Genomic DNA, 9,927 nt, shown 5'->3' on the forward strand with positions numbered 1-9,927 from the left:
AACTTGAAACCAGTCATCAACACTGAGTAGGGGGTCAAAAAAAGGGTCCTGGGATCGAGTCCCGCATAGGGCTCTCTGCTCGGCGGGGAGTCTGTTTCCTCCTCTCTCTCTCTCTGCCTGCCTCTCTGCCTCCTTGTGATCTCTCTCTGTCAAATCTATAAATAAAATCTTAAAAAAAAAAAGGGAGCTGGCCCTGTGTCTCAGTTTATCATGGATTTTATTTTATTTTTTTTTAAAGATTTTATTTATTTATTTGACAGACAGAGATCACAAGTAGGTAGAGAGGCAGGCAGAGAGAGAGGAAGGGAAGCAGGCTCCACACTGAGCAGAGAGCCCGATGCGGGGCTGGATCCCAGGACCCTGGGATCATGACCTTAGCCGAAGGCAGAGGCTTAACCCACTGAGCCACCCAGGCACCCCTATCATTCATTTTAAAATGATCTCTAGGAACATGGGTATGTGAAGTACAGAAGGTTGGCAAAACAGCGTTGCAAGGTCTCACCAACAAAGCACAAAACTTTGAACACTTAATCAACTGAGCTAAAAAGGTATTTTAATAAATGTTATTGGCAAATTTTGAAGACCTCAAATTAAGGAAATGGTAATTATGTTCTCCTCCCTCCCAAATAATTCAGTGATTCCATTTGGTTTTACTGCTATTCCATAAATATAGAAAGATGCACAATGAAATTATGTATTTTTATTTTTTGAAATTTTGTATTTTTAGACTAAATATTTAAAATTTCTTGACAACTTAAGATAACTGAAGACACAAGGCACTGTTTCATAATTAAATGTGAAAATATTACCGAAGAAATACATCAAAGTGGTATCTTCTTACTCAAGAAAGCAAAAGAGAAATTTCTCTACAGGAGAGAAATTTATTTAAAAGCTACCCCAAACAGGACCAAGTTTTGCCTCAACCCACTATTATCTGCCAATGGCTCATCAGAATGTGTTACAGTTGACTCCAACAGGTCAGGAATATTGTTTTAACTTCTCCAGCATGCCCTAATGTGGACTTAGAAAGTAACATTTAGGGAGCACTTACCAAGTGCCAGGTATGATGTTAAGTACTTTATTCATCAGCATCTCTGTTCCAGATGTGGGAACTGAGGCTTGGAGAGTAACTTCCCTAAAATGATTTACCTAAAGAGACCAAACCGGGATGCCTGGGTGGCTCAGTGGGTTAAAGCCTCTGCCTTCGGCTCAGGTCATGATCCCAGGGTCCTGAGATAGAGTCCTTCATCGGGCTCTCTGCTCAGGAGGTAGACTGCTTCCTCCTATCTCTCTGCTTGCCTCTCTGCCTACCGGTGATCTCTGTCTGTCAAATAAATAAATAAAATCTTTTTTAAAAAAGTATATTTTGACACAGCAATTGCGATTCCATTGAACTAATCTAAGTAGGAGATGACAGGAATAGTTTTCGCCAAATAGGAGAAGGGTTACTGGTTGAAAACCTGGAAGAAAGAGCTGTACCTTTATTTATTTCATCATCTAAAACAGAGTCCATTATATGGAACTGTGTTCAATAAATATTTGTTCCATGAATGACAAGAGCTTGCCACGGGGCGGTGACACGAAGTGAAGCAAATGGAAACTAGGTAATTAAAATTAGCAGGCCTTGCTGATTAAGGGTGCAGAGAGAAAAGGAGGTATTAAGGGAAATTCCCAGACTTTTTCCTTGACTGTGTAGTCTGTACCTCCCCCACTTTTCTTGGTAAATTTTATATATATATATTTAAAGATTTTATTTATTATTTGACAGAGAGAGAGAGAGATCTCAAGTAGGCAGAGAAGCAGGGGGTATGCCCCTTGCTAAGCAGAGAGCCCCATGCGGAGCTCAACCCCAGGATCCTGGGATCATGACCTGAGCAGAAGGCAGAGGCTTAAGCCACTGAGCCACCCAGGCGCCCCTGTACCTCCCCTTTTTAATATAAGGAAGATACTTTTGGCTTTTTACTCTACAATGACATCCCTCAAGCTTCAGGCAATAGATACCTTGTAACATTTTCTATGCACACTTCTTGATGTAATGAACTCCTCCCCTTTTACCTTAAAAAGATGAAGTTCTAAAAATTAAATCTCTCACCATGAAAATGACCTTTGACTATTATTGTCTCTTTCTAAACCTCTGCTGACTGTATTTCGTCATCGCCTGAAGCGGTGCTTTAGCAGGTTGCACAAAAACGATAAATATGCTACCTACAGTTTTCAGTGTAACTAGAAGACAGTGTGAGTCATTCCACCATAACACGAATACTACTACGCACACTGTTCAAAATGACCACCAAGAAATGCTGCAACACGTATTTAAAACAAAAACCTGCAGTAAAAAAGGACAGGGTTCCATGAGGTACCAAGAGGTGAGCTCGTTTAGAATACCACGAAATCATTAAAGCAGTGGAATGTCCAAAGCCGTATATCCTGCAATGAATTCTGTATTATCAGCGATAAAACTCTAATTGTCCCCCTTAAAATTTTTCTATTGTCTTTTTCTGAAACGCCAGAATGACCCACAATGTCGTTCTCCGTTCTGTGCCTCAGACTGCCGCACTGCTAGGGCTCAGCGTGAAATCCCAGGCCCTTTCACCCAGCCAGACCCCACTCGACAGGGACACTGGGTGAACCATTGTGGATTCTGGGGACTCACAACCCTATGACCACCCTCCCGACCAGGCCCCCGAACGGCAGGACTATGAGGCTGGCGCTGCGCAAGTCTGTCTTTCTTTTTCGCAGACCCACTAGAAAGGAACCCAGCGCGAAGGGAGAGGGACGGGCCCACCCACGGGATCTCACGGAGAGGACCAGGCCGGGAAGGCGCAGAAGCGCAGTTACCTAGATGCCCCGTCCCGAAGGAGAAACCGCCGCCTGCGCCGGTCCCGCCGGGGGCTACGGTGGTGGAGCCCAGCGTGCCGGTCCCGAAGGAGAACCCCGTGGACATGGCTGCCGGGGTTCAGCGCCGAAAGCAAGCTGCAGCGGTTCTGGACGTTCCTCTCTCCTCAAAGCCAAGGCGGGCCAGGCAGCATCGCTCTTGCCCAGCCCAACCTGGCGGGAACTTCAAGCCCTAGAAGCTGAACAGACAAGGCCGAGGTGGGCGGGGCAAGCACTCGACAGCACGTTCTGGCTCCCGCCGCGCGCACGTAACCCACCGGGAGCGAGCCCGCAGCGCGCACGTAATCCACCGGGAGCGAGCCCGCAGAGCAGGGCACCGTAGGATGGGAGGAGTTCGCCGCCGAGGGCATTCTAGGAAGGGGCAGGCTGCGGGGGGGTGGGGGAGGCGCGGCTGCGCGGGGTTGGGGGGGGCGGGGGGCGGGGGGCTGCGGGGTGGCGTCGCCTGGGGGGCGGGCTTGGTGGGGGTGGGACTCCGGTCGTCTTAAAGGGTAGGCGCTTGGCCTTAAACAGCAAAACCGTTCCCTTAGTTCTGTATTTGCATACCTGTTGAATGCAATCTGTACTTCATGCCTGTTGAATATTATTGCTTATGTCTTTCCTTACTGGTAAAAGGATGCGTGGAATCCCAAGGTGGGGAGGGCCCTATTTAGCAGTCCAAGCCCCGTTAGAGGAACGGAGGCGCGCTCAGTCCATGGTCGGCTGCCGTCCCTTCCCGAAGAAGGAGGGGTAGCTTGTCTTTCCCTGACAGTTCGGAAATGAACTGAGAGCAATTCATTCATCCCCTCCACAGCTTTTGGAGCCCGATGAGCGCAGTCATTGCGAGTTGCCAGCCAGGAAGCTCAGAGAGCGTCCTTTGGTGGGGGGTGGCGGATCCCGTTGGTGGCGCTCAGCAAACCCCCTGGAGTCAAGCGATGTGGTCAAGTCCACGAAGTTTGTGCAGCATATCCTGCTGGGTAGGAGTCTGGGTCTCCAGGCCCATCATGGCGATGGCTGCCTTGGGGCTTTGGGTTTTGCATTGCTCTGACGCCTCTTTGCTACCTACCAGAGGAACTGCCAGGTGGAAGGGCTAAGTACAGAAACAAACACAATATAGTGCGGAATTTAAGAGTTCCAAGAGCAACCCCTAAACACAAGAAAAATGTAGATTTAAGGAAGAGATCCCCTCTTGTAGAAGCATCAGGAGAAGCTTCATGTCTGGTGCATTTAAGGTGCTGTCATCATAATGTGGGTCTTTATTCAGAGATTGTTACATTACTCCCGCAAATGGTTTTCCTACTTGTGATTTCTTCCAGTAAAATTTATCCCATAAGCAACCACCAGATTTGCTCTCCTAAAACACAATTTTCACCCCTGCACTGCCTTGATGAAACACCAGTGGCCCTTTAGGCTAGCATTCGCCCTCCATAAAACAAATCTAAGCTCGGGCCTCACAATTCCTCTTAATGCAGCACTTTCTCTAGTGTTGAGGTTGGGCATTGCTGCCTCCTGTGGACTGAATCCTGTCCCTCTAAAATTCATGTGTTAAAGCCTTCACCTCCAATGGGATGGTGTTTGAAAATAGGGCCTGTGGAAGGTCTTAGGTTTAGATGAGGTCACGAGGGTGGGGCCCTCATGATGGGATTGATTCCCTCATAAGAAGAAACATTAGAGACCTCTATTTCTCCATTTCTTGAGGATACAGCTAAAAGGCAGCCTTCTTAGGCAAGAGGAGAGCTGATGGGCACCTTGATCTTGAACTTCTCAGCCTCCAAAACTGTGAGAAATTTCGGTTCCCACCCAGACTGTAGTATTTTGTTATGGCAGCCTGAGCACTTACACATTACCTCTGTGTGTGTTTAATTAAAAACCTAACTAGCATTTTAGATATTATGGACATCACCATAAGAAGTGATTTAGTTGAACTGTAATTTAAAAAATATTTCATAGTGACAGAACAGGATGAGGAAAAAATGAAATATCGAGGGTTTTAGAGCTTCAGTGATCTAGAAAATGCTATTATCAGTGATAACTTGTAAGATGGTTAATAAGAGGACTATGAGGAAAAAATGTAGGGTATTTTGACTGGAAAAAAAAGATCCGGATGATTTTTGGAGGAAGATAGAATGTGGCTCCCAACATCTTTTAATTCCATTGTGCATTCTTTCCACAACTTTTGAAGACTATCAACATAAAATTAGTAAGTTCAAAAGGCTTGGCCTAGGAGTACCTGGGTGGATCAGTCAGTTAAGTGTCTGCCTTCCACTCAGGTCACAATCCCAGGGTTCTGGGATGGAGCCCAGCACCAGCCTCCTTGCTCAGCGGGGAGCCTACTTCTCACTCTGCTTCTGCCTGCCGCTCCCCCTGCTGGTGCTCTCTCTCAGGATCTCTCTGTCAATTAAATAAATAAATAAAATATTGTAAAAAAAGGCTTGGCACATACAGTTTATATGTTGATTAATAAAACATGTAAGGTTAGCTGGAAGGAAAGTGCATGTAAAAATGTAGTAGGGACTAATATATATTCATAATAAGGAAAACTGATGTGGGCCATATCGGAATTAACTTCTCAATCATTCTGTAAATCTTAAACAGTTTTAAAAATAAGTTTATCAAGGGCACCTGGATGGATTAGTTGGTAAAGCATGCAACTCTTGATTCTCAGGGTTGTGAATTCAAGCCCATGTGGTGTGAAGTCTACTTTTAAAAAGCTAAATAAATAAAATACAAGTTTATAAAACAAAGTGAGAAATTTCAGTTAGATAAAAGTTTGAGTTTGGGGGGAGCCATTCAAATTGATAAAGTATTCCTTTAACTTCATAAAAGTTTTAGTATGGCATTTTTGTCTTCCATCTGGCAGAGTAGTTTAACTTGTGCAGAAGTAACCCCTGAGCTGCCACGGAGAGGAGGGCCTCAGGGATGGAAAGCAGACTACTTAATGAACAGCAGTATTACAGTCTATAACATGGCTCCAGATACACCGAGTGTAAGCCTGGACCTCAAAGACCTTTTCTCATATAAATTCTTCTGCTTGTCATATTAGCAAAAAGAAAACACTTTACCTCCTTTATTCTACAGAACTAGAACTCCAAAGAAAGCAGTTTCTATAAGCCAGCAATGTGGTTATTAAATGGAAAGCTTGATGTAAAATGTCCATGTAAATTTCATGCCTATTTAAGCCTAAAGTCTATGCATCCAGGCAAAACCATGCAGCACAGTCATTTGGCTTAACTGTCCTTATTTAGAATAACACATTCTATTCCAAAGGATGTTTCCCATATTCCTCTTTGACATTGGGAGACCTGAATCCGTATATCCATTCTATGGGAATTACCACTTTCCAAGGAGGAAGCAAATGATTCAGATTCTAAATTATGTAACAAACCACATTCCTTCCCTTTGTTGTTTTATATTATGTGAATCATGCTAAGAAGACCATCTTTTGCAGAGTTACTGGCTGTACGGCGATGTTGCTAATGTCAGAATCAAACTGAATAATCCAAAAGAGAATAGCATTGTAAAAAAAAAATAATTTCAACCTGCATTAAGATGGCTAAGGAAACTTGTTTCCATGGTATGCTCAGATCAGGATAACTCTGAGAAGCATCATTTGAGAAGTTCTAACATAGAAAAGAAGCTGGAATCTTAAGTCTATTTAAGTGGATCCGCAATATATATGGTCTGATCCTCTGAAATAACCAAGAAAGAAATTGTGATTTAAAGCCTATATGTAATCAGTTGACCTCTGTCTTGAATTTATTCCTGGGGATCTATTGACTTTAAAGTTTTATATAGTGTCCTAACTTTTTTATAAAAATCCTATTAAAGTTTCAAAAGATCCAACAACAACAAAATTTATGGAAAGATAGATCAACAGTCAAAATGCGACCAAATGTTAATAACTGCTGACTCTACAAGAAAGATAGATGGGTGTTCATTGTACTGCTCTCTAAACTTCCCTATAGGTTTGAAATTTTTCATACTAAAAAATTGGAGCCTAAATCTGAAACAGAAGTTTCCAAGAATAGATCTAATAATGATCTGTTTCCTGATAAAATTTTCATTCCTCTCCCAAGAAATGAATAAAAAAGAAAAGAAAGGAAAAGCAATACAGGGAGTCTTACAATGAAGCTAATTTTATTTATTTGTTTTTAAATTTTTTTTTAGTAATCTCTACATCCAACGTGGAATTCAAAATCACAACGCCGGGCACCTGGGTGGCTCAGTGGGTTAAGCCTCTGCCTTCGGCTCAGGTCATGAACCCAGGGTCTTGGAATCGAGCCCCACATCGGGCTCTCTGCTCAGCAGGGAGCTGGCTTCCTCCTCTCTCTTTCTGCCTGCCTCTCTGCCTACTTGTGATCTCCGTCTGTCAAATAAAAAAATGAAATCTTAAAAAAAAAGATTTTGTAAAAAAAATTTATTTGAGAAAGAGAGAGAGTGCTCAAGCATGGGGAGGGAAAGAGAGAGAGGAGAAACAGACTCTGCCACTGGTCAGGAAGCCTGACATGGAGCTCCATCCCAGGATCCTGGGATCACAATCTGAACTTAAGGCAGATGCTCAGCTAACTAAGTCACCCAGCTCCCCCTTCAGTCTTCTTTTAAATGAAAGAAAAAAAAAATCAACCCCCATGTTAAGTTATCAGAGTTGGGTCTCTGTTATTCATAGCTAAACTTAATATACCAGTTCAAGTAGGAACCCACACTAAAAGATAGATTTTGTATGTGTTACTGAAGAAACAGGAAATAGCCATGATGAACCAAGGTCCAGATTCTCTATAGGATCACTATACAGTGATAAAGGCAAAAACAAAATATCCTGTTATCTAATTTTATTCTGCTAGCAGAGAGCACAGTTGAGTTCTAGTCTCAAAAACATAGGAGCCAAGGAGGGAGAATGTATCTGCAATTATTGTTTTCACATTTTAACAAAACAATTCAGTGTACCTGATGGACTCAGTATGCACTGTCATGGAGCAGAAATACATTCACAAGACTATTCCATACCATGCACAAAATTTCCCTCAATTCTCTTTGACCAGTTTTCCCACTGCTTGATTAGACCTCTTTTGGTTACAAGGAATAGAAATCCTCTAAAAGTAGTTTAAGCACAACTGTGTATACATGTGCAGGGAGATGTGGGAAGACAGAGTTACTGGTAGGTCTTGTTATTGAGACATGGGAGACAGACTTGGAATACAGAGAAGTTTCAAGTGAATCTAGAGGAAAAGGTGTCACGGATGGCCCGACAAATCGACCATGAACGTGAGGGTAAGAGGATGAAGAAAAGAACTCGAGAAGCAGAGAGATGGGGGCTGGAGGAGCGCTGAGGAGGATGTCCAACAGTGCTAAGTTTATTCAAAGCATTAAGGCCATATATATAATGATAATAGGAGAAGCAATACATCTGTGTCTAGTTAAACAACCACGAGTTCCCATAATAAGTTTCACAATGAACTATAAGCAGACTTTGTGACACCAAATGGCTGATGCCAGTACAATTGTTCTGTATTGATACAGCAAACCTGAAAGTAATTTATGGGCTGTACTAGGGCAGCACGAACCAGCATAAAGTTATGACCCCAACCGAATTGTTCTCCTTTTTAGCGAGCATGTGGGAAGTCAGGTAGGTGAGCGCATAACACATAGCACAGACCCTTTCTCAATGCTACTCGATTTTATCGACCTAAGGCTTTTGTTTGGCTATTCAGCCTTTAAAGGAGCCACAAATCAGGGCCTGGTTTGGTCCTCATCTCAAGCCTTATTGTGCCCTCCCACAAAAAGGAATTGCCAGGCCTCAAGTATATCAGAAAGTGACAGCTAGACAGTTCATAAGAAATGAACAGTGGAGAGTTACACTTATTTTGGAACTGAGAAGATCTGGAGGTCCCAGGGGATGGGGGAAGGATTAACTAACTGGTTGAGTGCCCAAGGGAAACAGAGGGGCATTCAGGCATCTGCCACACAAGAATCTGAGACCCAGCTCTCAAGGAGAAAAGGCCAGTAAACAAACGCGGAGAAAGTGAAACAAACGTAGCAGAACAGTTACCCCCAACCCTGTCCCTACCTCCAACCCCACTGTTATCAAACCAGGGAAGTACAGGGAAAAAGAGTTTTTGAATAGGATAGAGGGGCAAATTTATATTTATGTTAAACTAAACTCTTGACTCCGAAAAATAAGTTTTTCTAAAACGCAGAGTAATCATGCAAAGTTATTGAGAGGTAAAAGGAGAACCAACAAAACAGCCTTGAAGGGTAACTGTGAAGAAAAAGCTACTGCCTGTTTCACCCCATAAGAATCCAGTGTTCAATGAAGGGATTATGCAGATTACAGCACGACTGACCACTGTATCCACCAATGTTAATAACCAGTGTGAACGGACAGAAAGATCAGACATGGATACCACTTGGGCAAATCATCAATATTTGCTCATCTAAAGGATTCAGAGAGAAAGTCACACCTTCAGGATACAGTGAAAAATGATGAGTTATCTTCTTTATGACAGAATGAGGAGCAAGCCAGCCTCCGAACTCTCAAATCCGGAGACAATGAAAGTTATACTAACCTCTGGAAATATAATATTTCTCCCTCCACGTATGAGACTGAGGCATATCGGTTAACTTGGCTGCATGCACTTTGCTGGGCCAGGTGCACGTCCTCACCCGCAGGTATAGAATACAGAGTGTGATCACTTGCATACAATGTACAGTCACTCTGATAAGAACAAATGTTTGTTCCGTCACCCATTCTCCTCAAGGAACACAGTCTGATCCATATAAATTCCTAAACTCAGGGTTGAAGAGGAGGATGAGGTACAGCAAGTACGCAGACATCTCCAGGCATTCTGGGATGCATTCTTAAAACACACGTGCTCACACCTATTATTTATTGAGCATTCGTTGAGGCCAGCCACTACGCTTGAGCATTTCTCTTCATTACATCATTTAACTAACACAAATAACTTAGTGGAGAAGATGATGGTAAGTACTACTACTTACCAATAAGTAAACCGAGAGTAGAGAAATTAAATAATTTTGTAATTATTAAATTATAGCTAG

The sequence above is a fragment of the Mustela lutreola genome, chromosome 13 (genome assembly GCF_030435805.1).
Source record: "Mustela lutreola isolate mMusLut2 chromosome 13, mMusLut2.pri, whole genome shotgun sequence".
In the NCBI taxonomy this organism is placed as follows: domain Eukaryota; kingdom Metazoa; phylum Chordata; class Mammalia; order Carnivora; family Mustelidae; genus Mustela; species Mustela lutreola.